This window comes from Microcaecilia unicolor, chromosome 1 (genome assembly GCF_901765095.1).
Source record: "Microcaecilia unicolor chromosome 1, aMicUni1.1, whole genome shotgun sequence".
In the NCBI taxonomy this organism is placed as follows: Eukaryota; Metazoa; Chordata; class Amphibia; order Gymnophiona; family Siphonopidae; genus Microcaecilia; species Microcaecilia unicolor.
In genome coordinates, this window is record NC_044031.1 from 726435300 (window position 1) to 726453207 (window position 17908).

General features: G+C 41.1%; 1 protein-coding gene across 2 annotated transcripts in view; it reads left to right on the plus strand.

The window, feature by feature from the left end:
* The window catches only part of ADAMTSL3 (ADAMTS like 3), a 650803-nt gene that overhangs the window by 206347 nt on the left and 426548 nt on the right, over window positions 1–17908 (plus strand). The window lies entirely within an intron of this gene.

Genomic DNA, 17908 nt, shown 5'->3' on the forward strand with positions numbered 1-17908 from the left:
CTTGGAGTACCCTTTGGCAGTCAGGTTTTCAGGATGTCTACAATGAATATGCATGAACTTGATTTGCACATATTGCCTCCATTATATTCAAATTTCTCTCATGCATATTCATTGTGGATATCCTGAAAATCTGACTGGCAAGGAGTACTCCAGGACTGGACTTGAGAAACACTGATCTAGCGGGCCATCTGAGAGGCAGCTCAGCTTGCTGCTGGTAATCCCCCTTGGGTTCCTACAACACATCTGCATCTGAGAGTCTGCTCTGAAATTGTCTCTCTAGAATTCCCCAGACCCAGCTTAAGTAGAGCCTAAAGTGGTTCCCTTCAAAACAGGGGAGGAGATACCCATGCCAGTAGCAGCCAAACAAGCCCAGCCTCCATAACCTCACAGTACATAGGGTCAATTTAAGAGAAGGGATTACAAAATTGTCCTCATTCTGCACACAGAGAGGATTCTAGTGTCCTGTTTATAACAGGCAGTTCATTTGTAAACATCATGTTTCTATGCCTTAGGGTCCCTGTGTGCACATGTATGGGCAGGTGGTATTCAGTCATGGCAAGGCGCCATGCTGAGAGTGTTGGATTATTTGTAGTAAATAATTAGCAGATTTTTATACACACAGCTTCAGCTTTAGAAATGTTAATTTCTTTTCTTCATCTCTCTCACATACACCCCAGAATAATTCACTGCTGAGTCACTTTAAAGTTGAAGTAACAAAACATCTGTTTACTCACAGTTTGTAGTTAGATTTATATTCAGACAGGCTTATATAAACATAATACTATACATTTGGATTATCAGCTCTTTCCATGTGCTTAGATGGTAATGGATGCTCACACCATAGATCCTCAGCTTAGGAGAGACCATGAGCTCCATGTGCTGTGCCTAATCACACCGCAGGAAGTTGCATGGGTGTGACCTCTCTAGGAAATTCACATCAGAGGTCACAGAGTAATCACAGAGAAAAAATTGGTGACAGACAATGCATGTAAAATACAATACATTATTCCAACAAACCCCTTCTCATGCATAACTGTCATGCAATTATTAATTCATACAAAGTCCAAGCTTTATTCGCAGATTCTCAAAACGTTCTCTGGGTAACGGTTTGGTCATGATGTCAGCTGTCATCTCACTGGTGTGACAATAGTCTAGACTGATGACCCCTTCTTTCGCCAGCTCTCGCACGTTGTGATATTTCGTTGCGATGTGCTTGGTGCGTGACTGAACCTTGTCATTCTGTGACAGTCTGATGCAGCTCTGATTATCTTCCATTATCTGGATTGGTCTCTGTTCAGCTATTCCAAAATCCAGCAAAAGTTTTTCAATCCACATCAGTTCTCTGCATGCTTCTGATACAGCCACATATTCAGCTTCTGTAGAAGACAGACTCACAATACTTTGTTTATGACTGGCCCAAGAAATTTGTACATTTCCATACATAAACACATATCCACTTGTGGATTTATAATCAGAATGATCCCCTGCCCAATCTGAATCACAGTAACATATTAGTTTTGGATTACTATTGGCTGAAATCTTTAATTTACAATCAATGGTACCTTTTAAATACCTTACCATCCTTTTAACTGCAGTCAAATCTGATTTGGTAGGTGAGCTGACCCTCTGCTCAAAATTCCTACTGCATTTGCTATATCAGCCCTGTATGTGGTAGTCAGATATAAAAGCCTACCTATGGCTGATCTATATTGGATGTTATCTGGTAAAGGTTCTCTTACTGTTTCATCCTTCAGAAAATCAGTGATCATGGGAGTGCTTACAACTTGGGCATCTTGCATACCTAAACTTTCAATAAGCTCATTTATTTTCTGCTTCTGGCTTAGAAGATAAGAACCATCATTTTGTTTCTCAATTTCTATACCAAGATAGTATGACACATTACCAAGTTCTTTTATCTCAACATTCAGGTTTAAATATTTTACAATGTCCTTGTACTCTTGCTCACTTTCGCTTGCAATGAGCAGATCATCAACAAAAGCTAAAATGTATGCATATTGTCCATTTCTGCACCTAGTGTACAAGCATTTATCTGCTTCACCTTGCTTAAATCCTAAATTTGTCAATATTTCATGCAATTTGTCATTCCAACATGTTGCACTTTGCTTTAATCCATAAAGACCTTTGTTTAATTTACACACTAGCTGTCTTTGTTTTGTATTTATGAAACCTGTTGGCTGTTCCATGTACAAGTCTTCAGTTATATCTCCATGAAGAAATGCTGTTTTCACATCAATGTGGTTGACTTGCATGCCTTTTGAGACTGCAATGCTCAGAAGTGTTCTAATTGTTGTGTGTTTCACTACAGGTGCAAACACTTCATCAAAATCTTCTCCATATTTTTGAAGATATCCCTTTGCGACTAATCTGGCTTTATACCTTTCCACTTTTCCTTGTGCATTCCTTTTTAACTTGAATACCCATTTGCATCCTATAGCTTTCTTGCCAGGAGGTAATTTTGTAAGAATCCAAGTTTTATTTTTATCCAATGCATCAATTTCTTCTTGTGCAGCTTTACGCCATTCAGCAGCTTCTTCTGCTGGCATTTTCTCAATCTCATCCCATGTTAAGGGCTCTTGAGCTTCTGCTGACTTTGTTAGGTAAGACAGTCTTGGGGGTGGAACACCTTTGTTTTCCCTGGATGAGCGTCTGACAACAGGTTGGTCCGACCTTTCCGCATCCTCTAAATCTGAGAGTCCTTCTCCAATTGATTCCCCTTCTCCAACTGTACTGTCTCCTGCAATGATCCTTTCTGTGTCTGCTTCCTCTGCCTGTTCCTCGTTAGATACAGATGAGTTGCTTTCAGACATCTGCTTTGGTATGGCATTTATATACACTGGCATGTCTATTATGGTTCTAGTTTCATATTCTGGATGATAGGCTCATCTGGATAATCCAGCCTTTATCAACCCTTTTGTTTTCATCAAAATATGTAACATGTCTTATGCCAACAATGCCAGTTTTCAGATTCAAAATTCTATATCCTTTGTGTCCTGGAGCATAGCCAACTAAAATGCCCCTTTCTGTTGTGGAATCCAGCTTATGCCTTCTTTGCTTGGTACATGAGCATATGCTGTACTTCCAAATGTTCTTATGTGTGACAGGTTTGGCTTCCTACCATGCCATGTCTCATGTGGTGTGCGCTCAGCGCCTTTAGTTGGCATTCTGTTTTGTAGGTACACTGCTGTGAGAATGGCTTCCCCCCATAGTCTTTTAGGGAGATTGCTATCTGACAGCATACACCTGGTCATTTCCACAAGTGACCTAAATTTTCTCTCTGCAACAGAATTTTGCTCTGGTGTATAAGCTACTGTTGTGATATGCTGAATGCCTTCTTGTTCTAAAAATGTGCGCATGCTTTGTGAAGTGAACTCACCACCATTGTCGGTCTGAAGAACCTTTGGTTTTCTTTCAAATTTATTGCTCACCATGGCTACGTATTTCTTCAGCATGTCTGTGACTTGACTTTTTTCTTTCAGCAAATAGGCCACACAATATCTAGAGAAATCATCCAAGAATATTAGCACAAATCTGTTATTTCCCAATGATGGGATATTAAACGGTCCACATAAGTCACTGTGTATTAAGTCCAGTACTTTATTACTCCTATTTCCTGTGTATGCAGGAAATGAGGGTCTTACACCTTTTTGAGTAACACAGTCTATGCATTTCTCCATTTTACCAGCATCTGCACTTATCTGAATGCCTGTGGCAAGTTGCTTACTGTAAAGATCCTGGATCACCTTAAAATCACGATGTCCCAGGCGGCGGTGCCAGATTTCCAGACTACATTTACCATCATTCTTCCTTACTTGCGCCAGATGTGAGGCTTCACCTGAAATGCTCAGTTTATAAACATCATTATGCATAAAAGCTTCAGCATACACTTCATCATTTTAGAGATTGTGCACTTACTGTTTTCAAAATGAATCGCAAATCCCTTCTTATCTAATGTAGATACACTAAGCATATTGCAAACTGCTTGGGGAATATACAAGACATCACTTACAGGAATTTCTTTAACTCATTAGACACTTTGCATTTTAAGAATACAATGCCTTTTGCTTGGATCTGAGTAGTCCCTGCGTTTGCAGTATGAAGAATTCCTTCTTCTGGACTCACTTCCTGAAAGAAATCCTTACAATTGGTTAAATGGCATGTGCTCCCCGAATCCAAAATCCAAGTACTTTCATTTGAATTATTATTTACCATAGTCAAAGATTTTTCTGCCATTAGAAAGCTCTTATGTTTATCATTGTCTTTTGTACATGTCCTGCTTGGAAAATTCTTTTGTTCCATTGGCTTAGGTGAGCTAGAGGGAGTGTTTTGTGTTTCCTTACACCATTTAGATACATGTCCCTCCTTTCCACATGAATAGCAAATCAGCTTGCCCTTGGGTGGAGTTTTCCCATAGCTCCGCCTTCCTCTGTTCTTTGCCAAGAAATTTGTTTCATTTCTCTCTGACTTGCTTTGAGAACACATCTCCTCAGAATCATTAATTATGCATTCCTGCCTCAGTTTTGATGCTGCCTGTTCAAAAGATTGCCCTTCAATGGCTTCATTTACAGACCTAAAAACATCAAACTTCTTTGATAGTGAGGTAAAAAGAAATGCTCTTTTCAATGCATCACACATGGGAATTCCAGAAAGTTCTAACTTTTGAAATGAAGACATAAGATGCATAATGTGATCATTACATTTACTTTTATCCCTTAATTTGGTTTCATTCAACTCTGCCAACCAAATTGGTTGCTGTTTTGCATATGTAGTTGCATACATAGTTCTTAGTTTATATAAAATTTCACTTGCTGTATCCTTTGCTTCCAACAATATGGCTTGTTTCTCTGAGAGAGCTTCAAAAAACATGCACTTCACATAATAGTTTGCATTGTCCCATTCAGCCATATTTTCAGCTGTTCTGTTTTGGTCTAAACATATACTTAATTTCTTTGCTTGAAGGAGACATCTGAATCTTAGTTCCCACTGCTGATAATTAAATTCAGTTAATTTAGGCACCTTGAGAGAGTAGAAAAATGGTGAATTTCCTCCCTCAGCCATTTCTTAGCCTTCTGTCTGCTGTTTAGTGTGTGGGGGGAGAGAGAGACAGACTGAATCTTTCTTTTAAAACTTAAGAGAAAAATTTGGCTTTTTCACTGCCTGGTAATATTTCTCCCTTTTTCAATTCCTGGGCTGGGCCCATAACCCTTTTGTTGGATTATTTGTAGTAAATAATTAGCAGATTTTTATACACACAGCTTCAGCTTTAGAAATGTTAATTTCTTTTCTTCATCTCTCTCACATACACCCCAGAATAATTCACTGCTGAGTCACTTTAAAGTTGAAGTAACAAAACATCTGTTTACTCACAGTTTGTAGTTAGATTTATATTCAGACAGGCTTATATAAACATAATACTATACATTTGGATTATCAGCTCTTTCCATGTGCTTAGATGGTAATGGATGCTCACACCATAGATCCTCAGCTTAGGAGAGACCATGAGCTCCATGTGCTGTGCCTAATCACACCGCAGGAAGTTGCATGGGTGTGACCTCTCTAGGAAATTCACATCAGAGGTCACAGAGTAATCACAGAGAAAAAATTGGTGACAGACAATGCATGTAAAATACAATACATTATTCCAACAGAGAGGACATCGTCCTGTAGTCAGGACTGGATCAACAGTGGTAGGAGGGACACAGTCCTGCTATGGTGGATTACCATTACCGTACATCAATTTTTAAAAGCCTTTTCCATGAGTTTTTTCTATTGTAAACCATCCACCAATGAGATAAGGATCCTTGAAGACAATAATACAGATCCAACATATGATGCTTTCCTGTTCAAAATGGTTAAAGATTTCCTTATTTAAATTTAAGAAAATATAGAATGAGTAAAAGATTTTGCTTCTTCCGGTTTCCCTTCTCAAACCCTGGTCTCACCATAAGTTCTGGACACCAGCTAGCTCTTTGGGACAGGTACCCGAAACCACACTAGTTCTGTTTCACTGAGCTGGGTGCAGGCTGGGGCTGAGCTTGATCCCAGTCGCCATAAGGTCTTAAGCCACACTCTTGTTATTTCTTTAACAGCCTCTGAGTAAATTGCCTTCACTCATACTCCAAAGAAACTCTCCACTCCAGGCTTTATGTTAAATACAAAATACAACTGGTTAAGGGGTCCTTTTACTAAGGCTCACCCAAAAATGGCCTGCACTGGTGTAGGCGGGTGTATTGGATCCATTTTTCAGCGTGCCTGGAAAAAAGGCCTTTTCTTTGTGTTCGAAAATGGACACACCAGTGTGTGTCCGTTTTCGGCCTGAGACCTTACCGCCACCCATTGACTTAGTGGTAAAGTCTCACGGGATAACCGGGTGATAATTGTCAACGTGCGTACATTGCTGATTAGCACCCGGTTATCGCCACGTGGTAGAAAATATTTTCTGCTGCGCATTTTGGACGCGTGTCAAAAGTAGAATTACTGCCCGGAGCACGTGGTAGCCAGGTGATAGTTCCAAATTGATGCGTGTTGAACATTCGTAGGCAGTACAAGGGTTCCTAAGTGCTGAATATTGGTACTTAACCAACCAAGTGCTAACTCCACCCACAGAACGCCCCCAAAGTAGCCGGGACTGGTAACCACCAGCAGGCTGTAAGCAGCTTTCACATATGTTGGGCACTAGCCAGACATTTTCACTTTCCAGTTAAGTGCTTCTGAATATGCCTAGTTAGTCCCGATCAACAGGAGCTGTTTCTGGCCTGACCAGGTCACAACAAATCCAGTCCCCAGTGTGGGTCTAGTGGCTGCTCCTTACAATCTCTGCATTTTTTCCATATCGCTCCTAGGATCCTCATTAAAAATACCTCACAGGGTAACTTTGTTTCTTAATTCTCCATGGCTCATATGACTTGACAGACATCATTAATCTCCTTTTTATTTATGACTGTATTAATGCTTCATTTTTAGAATTTTTCAAAGTACTTACCATCCTTTCTAAACATGAGCTTTCTCTTTAGCACCTCTTGCCCCGTGGGCATGTCTATACAAGGTCCTTAAACACCATCTTAATTCTGCAGTTTCTATGTTTCTCTTTTGACTTTCCCTTGTGTCAGAAACACAAAACTATCTCCTTCTCCCTGCAAGTTCACTTAATAATAAAGATTCAGCATTTAGCTGTCAGGGAAGGGATCTTGTATTCTAGATCCGATTTATGATGCCCTACTTATGAATTTACCAATAAAATGTGAAAATAATAAAGAAAGATTTTTTTTTTCTGTAAACGGAGGTGCTTTTCAGTTTTCCACAAGTAGAACTGGATAGGTTAAGGGATCTTTCCTATTATTTTATTTGAGAAAAACTTTAGATATGGAACCTTATATAAGGTTGAAAGAAGGGACACATGCATTCATTCTACATTCTGTCCATGTTCTTCAAGGCGGATTACATATTAAGAGCTAGAACATTTATCTTGGAAGTATAATTTTAACAAATAATAGCTGAACAAAATAAATGAGGTCTGAAATACAAATTGATGCACGCATCTACCTTTTCCTATACGAGCACGCAGCTCTGGAACTCGTTGCCACGGAACCTTTAGTTTTTAGATTGTAAGCTCTTCTGAGCAGGGACCGTCCTTATTCGTTAATTTGTACAGCGCTGCGTAACCCTAGTAGTGCTCTAGAAATGTTAAGTAGTAGTAGTAGTAGTAACCTGAAAACGACTTATGAACTGACCAATTTCCGAAAATTACTGAAAACCTATCTCTTCGACAAGATATATCACAAAGATCAACATGAGTAACTTCATAACCTCTAAAACTTCCAGAATTGTCTTATAATGTCTGCTGCTTAATACTATTATATATTTCATCACCATGTAACACCTAATCCTCTGTAACCAAATGTATATTCTCTTCTACTTCCAGTATCCATGATGAATTGTAAGCCACATTGAGCCTGCGAAGAGGTGGGATAATGTGGGCTACAAATGCAATAAATAAATAATAATAATAATAAATAACAGCTTACTGTTCTTGAGATATGGCATACTCACCAGAGTAGTTTTTATAGCTCTCAAACATGTTAAAACTGGGCCTGAGATCTTATCTCAGAGGTCAATAGGTTCCATGCTTTTCCTGCTTGACAGAAAATGTTAAGGTAACATTTTTCCTTGACACACTACCTGTAGGAAGTGCTTTTTCTAACTTCCCCTGATCCTTGATTATGTTTGCTCATGAACTGTAAACCCTCTGGGGACAATTTTCAAAGCTATTTACCTAGCTAAATGATAATTTATCTTACTCTTTACCAGTATCTAAACACACACACAAAGGTCAGCTTTCAGCAGTGGTGGCAACTACATTTTTTTTAATGTCCAAAGCTTAAAAATCCAAGGATTCTTTATTGCACAAGTCCCAACGTGGCCATGTTTCACTAAAATGGCTGCATCAGGGGTAATTGTAATACATTAACAAAATTAAAATGAAACAATCAATATTTGAAATCTACATGCTAAACAAACAAACATTAAAGGTGTGTGTATATATATATATATATATATATATATATATATATATATATATATAGACAGTGCACTCCATTTAAGTGCACGTCGGATAAGTGCATGCTTTGTTTAACTGCATGCAGTACTTCGGTCCCATTTTTGGCACCATCAATTTCTATGGGGACAAACTTCGGTTTAGCGCACCACTGATAAGTGCAAGATTCGCTTAAATGCTAACCACAGATATTCAGCAGGAGATAACTGGCTATCTATGGTATATATAGTTAGTTCATAGTACAGTTAGTTCTTTTGCCTTTGTTTTGCCCTAAATGTTCCTCAGCACTATCCAGATAGTGAAGTTCAAAATCCACAAATATGGGACTTATATATTTACTGGTTGATATTCAGCACGTGGTGGTTAGCGTTTTTTTTTTTTTTTTAAATGCTGACCAACACAGGCAGAATTAGCTCTGGATATTCAGTGCTGGGCAGTGTCCGGGACTAATTGAGATGGCAGTGGCCGCCGGAGCTTATGTTAGTTCTGGCTGATATTTAGCTGACCAAAATACCATGAGGCTTCCCCGAGAGGTTGCAGCAGCCATTTTCTACAGGCAGCCACTAGGGGCAGGACTGAGTGGGGTTCATTCCTACCCCCAATGAACCATCAGGGACTTCAGGTAGGTCTGGGAACCCTATCCTAAGGGAGTGAGTGGGTTGGGAGGGGGTATGAACTGAGGGGGGGGGTGCTGGGAAGGGTTTCTTCCATGTCATGGGGATGGGTTGAGGTATGGATCTCGCCTGGGGGCATGGGAGGGGTTCTTGCCGCATCAGAGGGTGGCCTCACTTGGTCCTTCTTTTGCCCTCAGGGGGGTTGGGAGGAGGGAGGAGGATTGGAAGGGGGAGCTTGTGTGCTTCTGAGGGGGGATGGATTGGAAGGGGAGACTGCTTGCTTCTGGGGTGGGAGGGAGGAAGGGAGCTGGCAACACATTTGGACAGGACCTGGAAGTTAACCAGGCACAGGCCAACATTCAGACTGGTGCTGGATTAACTCCCCACATAAAATTAGAACAGCCTTTTTTCTGTCATAACTGGGCAGTTAGAGGGGTTATTCAGTGACACTATCTGGTTAAGTGCCCTTGAATATCCCTGGATAGACTTGCACAAGAAATTTATACAGCTAGGAAGCTTTCCCGATCGTTTAAAACTCATTAAATATCTACCCCATAGTGGCCACTGCTAAACGCACAAGTCGATTTAAATATTGATCCAATTGTTAAAGCAATTTTTTCATATGGAATATATACAGTTGTAGATACAAGGAAAGTGATGTTTTTTTTTTTTTAATTTTTTTTAATTTATGAATTCACTTGAAGGCCCTCTTTATACATCATTATTCCCATAGACTAAAAAAAAAAAAAGGAAGAAAATCTTTAGCACATAGGCCTGTAAGTTGCAAATATTCTTAGCTACTGCCAAGTCTGTCACATAATAAGCAAACAATTTAAAACATTCTCAGTGGGAAGTCAATTTCATGAAGCAAGTCAGTGCCAGGGAACCATTTATCTGTGCACCCAAGTAATTTTAGCTGCATCCTGTGAAGTACATTTCATAACTTTCCTATTATGGTATATTATAATTTTGCTTTTAATGCATTGGGCATTGAAGTTTTACCCTGTACTGCAAAACCCATGTTCCCCTTTTTGGTAAAAGCAGCTAGATCCAGTGTTTCTAGTGGAAGTCAGGTCTGCTTTATTTTGAAGCACCTTGCTATACAGCTATGTTTTTCTACTTAACGCACCTTAAGAGCAAAAATTAAAGTTCACTAAAGGACCCTTTTACCAAGCTGCGGTATCAGGGGCGTAGCCAGACCTCACGGTGGGAGGGGGCCAGAGCCTGAGGTTGGGGGCACATTTTGAGTGCCGCCCCACCGCCACGCCTCACCTCCTTGCCGCTTCCCCTCACAAACAAATACCTTTGCTGGTGGGGGTCCCCAAAACCCACCAACTGAAGCCTTCTTCAGCGCTGGTCTCCGGCGCAGCCGCGTTCGCTGCCTGCTCTTCTTTCTTCTTGCTCCTCCTATTCATGCTACGTTCTCTGCCTGCCCCCTGCTCTTCTTTCTTTTTTGCTCCTCCTGTGCATGCTGACACTCATCTGCGCCGGAGACCTGTGCTGAAGAAGGCTTCGGCTGGCGGGGGTTGGAGACCCCCACCAGCCAAACCAGGGGCCCGGATGAAATTTGCGGGGGCCCAGGCCCCCATGGCTACACCCCTGTGCAGTATAAAGGGCCCTGCGGTAGCAGCGGTGGCCATTTTTGTCATGCACCAAGGCCCTTTTTATCACAAATCGAAATGACCATGCAGTAAAATTGCATTTACCAGTTTGCCGTGCAGGGGAGGAGCACTTAAAGCCATCCATTGAGGTGATAACCTGGCATACACTACCTGATTACCGCCAGATTAGCGCTACGCTAATAATTATAACAAAAATTTATATAGCGATAGAAGTTACATGGAAATACTTTTAAAACAGGAGGAAATATTTTTTCACTCAACGAATAGTTAAGCTCTGGAACTCTTTGCCGCAGGAGGTGGTAACAGCGGTTAGCGTATCTAGGTTTAAAAAAGGTCTGGACAAATTCTTGGAGGAAAAGTCCATAATCTGCTATTGAGACAGACATGGGAAGCAACTGCTTGCCCTGGGATTTGTAGTATGGAGTGTTGCCACGATTTGGGTTTCTACGAGGTACTTATGACCTGGATGGGCCACTGTTTGGAAAACAGGATACTGGGCTATATGGACCATTGGTCTGACCCAGTGTGGCTACTCTTATGTAAATGGCGCACGCTAGAGGCAGAATTACCATCAGTGACCATGATGCGGTAGTTCTGGGTTGCCGTGCAGCAAAGAGCATGCCGCGCGGCAACCTTTTAGTAAAGGACCCCTAAATGTAACGACTGTGTGCTGATGGTTGGGGACTTGTCCAGCATGCTCTCAGCAGTTACTGCAATGAAAAGTTCACTAGCGTAAACTTTGTCTCTGTTAACAATTTCTATTGAGGAGACGCTAAGTAAACCCATGCTAACAGCAAAAGTGACAACTCATGTTAACTACCAAATCCTAGCTATATTATACAGTCCTTGCTCATTCTCCACCTACTTCCTGCTCCTATGACAACATACTACTACTACTACACTACTACTTATCATTTCTATAGCGCTACTAGACGTACGCAGCGCTGTACACTTGAACATGAAGAGACAGTCCCTGCTCGACAGAGCTTACAATCTAATTAGGACAGACAAACAGGACAAACAAGAGATAAGGGAATATTAAAGTGAGGATGATAAAATAAGGGTTCTGAACAAGTGAATAAGGGTTAGGAGTTAAAAGCAGCATCAAAAAGATGGGCTTTTAGCTTAGATTTGAAGACGGCCAGAGATGGAGCTTGACGTACCAGCTCAGGAAGTCTATTCCAGGCATATGGTGCAGCAAGATAAAAGGAACGGAGTCTGGAGTGTGGTAATGTGGTTAATGCACGAATGGCATGACACTGCGCCAAGAGTTGATGCATTTATGAGGTAGCGGTTAGTATCCACAATTTCACGTGTTAACAGCTTTGTGCACCTTAGCAAAAGGGCCCCAAAATTAAGCAAGCAAAAGGCATTAAAATATGATAAATCGTGTGCTGGTTTGATGGCTCAATAGCAGTACCGTGTCTTGCAAGGAGGGTCCAGTTCTTGGCCTGGTCTGAATGACTGTCACTGCAGAGGTCATGGTGGTGATAAAGGAGGCTCACGGCACCACAACTCAAGTAGGGTCCAGTTTGGTTAGAGATAGAATCCCAAAAAGCCAGTAGGAATTTGCTGATTAAAAATGAATTTACATTAAAAAAAACTAATGGGAGAATAGTGAGTTGAAAGTTCTTTCTCTCTACCTCCTTCTTCACCCAACTGTTGTTTTTACACAAGAACACCATGAAGCTGAGGAGAAACCAGGAAAGCAGAATTCATGACCATAGTTTTGTGTCAACCCAACCTTGCTAGTTTTCTCTCCTTGGTGGCAAGAATGGTGATTGCTAACTTCTGGAGAAGATACGAGGTGCTCACAACAGAGCATTGGTGGGAAAAAGTCTGTAGAATTATGGAAATGCAGATTTGAGCCTATTTCAGGTGGAAGAGAGAGGAAGTAGAACCATTTTTGGGATCTAGTGATTAGATACAATATTAGAGGAAGGGGTTGGAGTAAACAGTAAATAAAGCCCCATTTACACATAGGAACATTCACAGACATTTGAATAGAATAAAATGAGCACCCTGTTATGACAAGTTTGGTTATATCAAGAAAGAATTTGACAGTCGTACAATGGCTGAGGATTCAGAATAACTTGTTTACATTAGTCAGTGTGTGAATTATGAGATACTGAGGGGCATTTTCAATAACATGTCTAACTCCAATTTTGGATGTTTTGCTAAAAATGTCCAAAAATCGAGTGTTGAACATAGCCATTTTGGAACCTGAAAAACATCTTTTTGGTTCAAAAAGCGCATTTTTCTAGACATTTTGTGTTCAGTGTGTATTTTCTTTTTGGCCCTGGGACTATTTTTTTGGGGGAAAAAAACGTTCAAGAGAAAAATGCCCCAAAACCAGCCATCGGGATGTCTCGGGGCCATCATTCTTAGTAGACTGGCCACACAGACATCCCAGCAGAGTAGTGGGGCAGTCTAGGGGGCACTTCAGTGGACTTCACCTAAAAGATCCCAGGTACATATCTCACCATAACCCCCTTATACTGTATGGTTAGCTCTCCAGGAACATAAAAAAACCTTCTGTATCTCACTGTACACCACGCCAATAGCCCTCAAGCTTGCACGTGTCACCTATATGTAGGTACAATAGGTATTTAGTGGTTTTTGGAGGTCTCACACATTCCACCACAAGTGTACCAGTTAGAGTAGGATATGAGCCTGTCAGGTTTTCAGGTTATCCACAAAGAATATTCATAAGAGAGATTTGCATACAGTGGAGTTAGAGATTTGCATATAGTGGAGTCGGTGCATGCAAATCTCTCTCATGAATATTTATTGTGGATATCCTGAAAACCTTGACTGGCTGGGGTGCCTCCAGGACCAGGTTTGGAACCTCTGCCTTAATCTTTCCAGTGGACATTTGGTCATTTAAGGCACCTTTGCTCACTTATTCATGATTGAAGCAGGTCTGGCCAAAAATGTTTTAATTTTGGCTCTAGACGTTTTCGTTTTATTTCATTATTGCAGAAAAGTGTCTATCTTTTGGGGCCACCCATGTCCCGCTTGAATTTTGGACAAACTGTGGAGAAAAACATCAAAAATCACAACTTTTTTTGAGAGAAAAATATCCATCTACCACCTTATGATGTTTTATGGACATTTTTTTGCTTTGAAAATGACCCCCCCCCCCCCCCCCCCCCCCCCCCCCCCCCCGCTGTGTGTTAGGTACTGTTTCAAATATTTTTATCTTTTATATACCTATTGGTAGTACAGAGCTTGGTAGCTTGTTTTTTTTTTTTTGTATATTGCTGTGTAATCATCATCAGTGTTGTAATTGAGATCTGGGTTAAAATTAAAAACCAAATCAAGACAAAGACAAAACAATTGCAGTAATCCAGGGCAGCCGTGACTGCTGCCCTTCTGCTTTTCTTATTAAGAAACACAGAAGCTTCTTGGAATGAAAAGGCTACAGCTTCCTTTATTGTTTAATGGTATATTATATAGCGGGCTAGTGGTTGGGAGGCGGGGCTAGTGCTGGTTCTATGGTCTGTGCCCTGAAAATGGCAGATACAAATCAAAGTCAGATATACACATAAAGTAGCACATATGAGTTTATCTTGTTGGGCAGACTGGATGGACCGTACAGGTCGTCCTCTGCCGTCATCTACTATGTTACAATTACAAGGAAGCCAGACAAGAACTTGGCGTGAGTGAAGCACCCACCAGGTTTTTCCGGCTAGGTTGCCCCAGGTGCAGTTGATAACTCACACTAAGCAGCCTATCTAAGGGCCCTGTTTACTAAGGTGCGCTAGCATTTTTAGCGTGTGCACAAAATTAGCCTGTGCTAACTGTGTAGGCGCCCACAGGAATTGGCGCGGCTTAGTAAACAGGGCCCTAGAGTTCCTAGCTACTGGACTAAGTCTCCTGCCTAATGGCCCATCACAGCACCATCCCAGCTGCAACAATGCAGTTGTTTGGCACATGCCTGCCAAAGAGAGGGGAGTTCTACCCCTTCAGCCTACTAGAAGAGGAATGAGAATGCCTCTCCAAAACAAAGGTGCCGAGTCTGCGTGTTCTTACTTGCTTACAAGTTACAGTCCCTTGTTTCAGTTGTTCCTACACAAACTGCCACAAACCGACCTCATCAAAACCCGTCAGAAAAGCACACAAACTATCGTCCTACATCTATCAACGTCTCACCTCTACAAACCTACCTCATCAAAACTCTATATAAAACGACATCAACTATAGTCCTAACCCCCTTCTAAATAGCTCCTCAGAAACTTCTAAAGACTGTTGATATCGTCTTCATGTCATAATGGATAAAAGCTAATGCAACTGTCAACCAAACTGTAAATTTTTAAGCCGCTTTGAACCGAAACTTGTTTTTGGATAACAGTAGGATACAAGAATGCATAAATAAATAAAATAAATAAACAAAAGAATGGATAACATAATTGAAGAGTCACTTTTACAAAAATAAGAGGTCTATAGGAGGCTGAAGAAAAGCAAAGCTAGCTGTTCTTTCACTATACATGTTTTTTTTTTCTTTTTCTTTTGTTGAGAGGGGAAAGGAGCCTTTAATTGTGGGAAAGTGATGCAGTTGCTTGCAGAACTCTTAAGTACTACGTGAGCGTTCATTCTACTACCCTGCCCATACTCCCACCTGCTCATACATTCATTTACATAAGTACATAAGTATTGCCATACTGGGACAGACCAAAGGTCCATCAAGCCCCACATCCTGTTTCCAACAGTGGCCAATCCAGGTCACAAATAGCTGGCAATCCCAGAAATAGTGGATTTTCCCCAAGTCCATTTAATAATGGTCTATGGACTTTTCCTTTAGGAAGCCGTCCAAACCTTTTTTTAAACTCCACTAAGCTAACCGCCTTTACCACATTCTCTGGCAAAGAATTCCAGAGTTTTACCATCACAGACCAGTTGCTTAGGACCAAGAGGTGGGGGTAGGGGGTAGGAATAGGATAGGGTAGAGATGCCATGTTATGTAAAGGGTTCCCCACATGTGGGCAGGAGCTCTTGCAATAAATTTGCTCGGAACAGAGTAAGCCGGTTAACAGATTTGTGTTCCAGTCTTGATGCAATTCTTCATATGACCTGAGATTTCCTAATTGGTTAAAGAACACATAGTTTTTCCTAGGGTTTTCCTATTATACTGCACATTGTTGTTTTATTGTTTCTGAATGAAGACATACGATGAACAGGAAACAAAGCTGGAAGTAAAGGAAGCATTAGCAGAAGGGCCCCAATCTCAGGGGATTTAAAAAAAAATACTGAAATATCTGGGATCATATTTCAAGTCATAACAGTGCAGCGCAGTTATTCTCCAGGAAGCTCCCAGGCAACATTTTTATTTATTTGCCGTTCTCTGACTGCTACAGCTCTATCATCATCTTTAGTTCCCATTTATCATAGAGACTGCAACATATTTTTTTGCCACCCTTTACCCTCTATACTATTTCCCAAATTTTAAAGATCTTTGGCCTGATGTTTAGCAGCAGAATCTTTTAACTGTATGAGTGCCACTGGGAAATTCAGCAACACTATCGGCTCCCTTTATTAAATTGCAGTAAGCTCTAGGGTGGGCTACGTGTTGATTAAAAATGCTTAAAATGGTGTACCATGGGACGTGCTGAGGCATCCCACAGCAAGCTCTAAATGTACCCACGCAAACCACACACTAAATAATATTTTTTGAATTTTTCTGAGAGGGGGAGTGTCTGGAGGGCAGAGAGCGGGCGTTTCTGTGCTGATCAGTTAGCGTGTCTAGATTGCTGCATGCTAACTGAGCCCTTACTGCCTACAAAACAAGTGTCAGTAAATGTGTACATAAGTATTGCCATACCGGGACAGACCAAAGGTCCGTCAAGCCCAGCATCCTGTTTCCAATCCAGGTCTCAAATACCTGTCAAGATCCCAAAAAAGTACAAAACATTTTGTGCTGCTTATCCCAGAAATACTGTCAAAAAATACAGCTCAAACTCTACTTTATATCGCTAGTAACAACCTTTGACACCAGTAGAGTGCTATGGGAGAGACACTTAGGTGGAGGTTAAAGGCAAGGTCTCACATTCGAGTCGGAGTTAATTCATCATTAAACTGCTCACGTTTTTAATCATAGACTCATGCCTACCATCCTACCTTAAACGTCAACTAGCATCACTCTGGATGTTCTCACATTAATTTTTTAATCTTTTTTTTATTTTTATTTTTCCACCGTACTGCTAGCTGACCAATTAAGCCAATTTTACTAGCATTTTTAATAACTTATCTGAATGCCATCAAGACGAGCACACCCCAACAGGAGCCCGCCTCGCCCTCCTGGCCTTCCCAAGGGGAACCCGATGTGCAGTCTCAGGCTATCAGGCACTCGTGTGTTCACCGTCTATAGAATTAACTGCGACTCGAATGTGAGACCTTGCCTTTAACCTTCACCTAAGTGTCTCTCCCATAGCACTCTACTGGTGTCAAAGGTTATCCCAGAAATAAGCAGTGGATTTTCCCCAAGTCCATTTTAATAATGGTCTATGGTCTTTTCTTTTAGGAAGCCGTCCAAACCTTTTTTTAAACCCCGCTAAGCTAACTGCCTTTACCACATTCTCTGGCAATGAATTCCAGAGTTTAATTACATTTTGAGTGAAGAAAAAGTTTCTCTGCTTCGTTTTAAATTTACTACTTTGTAGCTTCATTGAATGCACCCTAGTCCTAGTATTTTTGGAATGCGTAAATAGTGGTGAACTGGATTAGGAACTGGTTGACGGACAGAAACCAGAGGGTGGTGGTGAATGGAATTCGCTCGGAGGGGAAGGTGAGTAGTGGAGTGCCTCAGGGATCGGTGCTGGGACTGATTCTGTTCAATATATTTGTGAGTGACATTGCCGAAGGGTTAGAAGGTAAAGTTTGCCTTTTTGCGGATGATACTAAGATTTGTAACAGAGTGGACACCGGGGAGGGAGTGGAAAACATGAAAAAGAATCTGCGGAAACTAGAAGAATGGTCTAAGGTTTGGCAATTAAAATTCAATGCGAAGAAATGCAAAGTGATGCACTTAGGGAGTAGAAATCCATGGGAGAAGTATGTGTTAGGCGGGGAGAGTCTGATAGTTATGGATGGGGAGAGGGATC